The sequence below is a fragment of the Mesoplodon densirostris genome, chromosome 6 (genome assembly GCF_025265405.1).
Source record: "Mesoplodon densirostris isolate mMesDen1 chromosome 6, mMesDen1 primary haplotype, whole genome shotgun sequence".
Taxonomy (NCBI): domain Eukaryota; kingdom Metazoa; phylum Chordata; class Mammalia; order Artiodactyla; family Ziphiidae; genus Mesoplodon; species Mesoplodon densirostris.
This window is the reverse complement of record NC_082666.1, coordinates 2,368,416-2,369,847: the sequence shown is the minus strand read 5'-3', so window position 1 is coordinate 2,369,847 and position 1,432 is coordinate 2,368,416.

Sequence of the window (1,432 nt, the reverse complement as noted above, 5' to 3'; positions counted from 1 at the left end):
GCGCCATGACGTTCCTCCCACCCCCAGGCTTGTTTTTGGCCAACCTGAAAGAACTGTGTGTAGCTCAAATCCTTTTTTTCATGCACAGGAGAAAGTGCTATTTAAGGAAATCTGATGGTGAATTGTTTCTATAAAGTCAGACCAGTGTCTCTTCATTTCCCCCACCCCATTTTTATTTTTGGAAATGGGGTTTTTGCTTAAAATCAAGCCACACTTTGGTCACACAAAGAACAAGTTTGGTGGTGACTATGGGACATCGTTATCCGTTTAAACGAAATCCATTCAGCCACCTCCTGCTGGTCGTGTGACCATGGGTGAGCCAATTCACCCCTCTGTTACCATCTGTAAAGTGAAGATAAGAAAGGCATCTACCTTACCTGTTGGGAGGAAGTATTCAGTCTGGATTCAATAAAATGGGCTCGATTATGTCATCACAAGCGCCAGGAGTCCACCTCTTTCCACAGCACAGGAAAGAAACCAGTGCTTCACGAGGTCAAGAGCTCCAGAGCCTGAACCGGTTTCAGAGGTCTGCAGGTGTCCAGACCCGCAGCTGTGAAATTCTGCAGAGTGTGAATGAAAAGTAGGGATGGGAAGACGGGGAAGGGCCTGGGAGCTGGTTGGTAAAGAGGGTTTGGCAGTGATGCTCCTTTTAAAATTCCTGGCACACATTTGCTAGGATCCAAGAAATCTTGAAAAAAAAAAAGTTGCTCAGTTGTCATAACGGGGATTTTGACTGGAAATGATGATTTAAAGGATTCCTATGCCGACTCCTAGAGCATTGATTGGCTGGCTAGTTTGCACCTCTCTCATGTCTTCCTCTTCCTCTCTCTCTCTCCCTCTCTCTCTCTCTCTCTCTCCCCCTCCCCCTCCCCCTCTCTTTCTCTGACTCCTTATATGGAATTTCTATTAATGTTTCCATCTTTTTTCCTAGTTTGGGGAAAACGTGGAAAATCTGCAAGAAGAGTGTTCGGACCACACGCCTGAGAACTGGTCCAGCTCATCTCCAGTCTACTGCTCTTAAGCCTAAAGTCTTCAGCTGCAAACTCAGGGTATCAACAGTATCTATCTCACTGGACTGTTGAGAAGACTAGACGAAACAACGCAGGACGAGTGTTCAGCCTTGTGTCTAGAACATATTAAGCACACAATGAGTGATGTTTATCATGAGATAAGTGCCTGGTGGAAGCAGGTACAGCTCACAGTTAATTAATGAATCAAACGCAGCCACTGGTCCCCTGGGAAATGAGGCAGGTGACGTTTAATTATCCTGCTTGGAAGGGACGGAGACACAAGGGGCAGGCACCAGCTCTTCCCATTAGTTAAGAGGAATAAAGTACTTGCCTGGTTTGTTATAAGGAAGCTCTCCAGACTCAAAATAGCTTGAATACTTCTGGAAAAGTAGACTGTGACCCTTGCCAGGGGACCTGGCAGG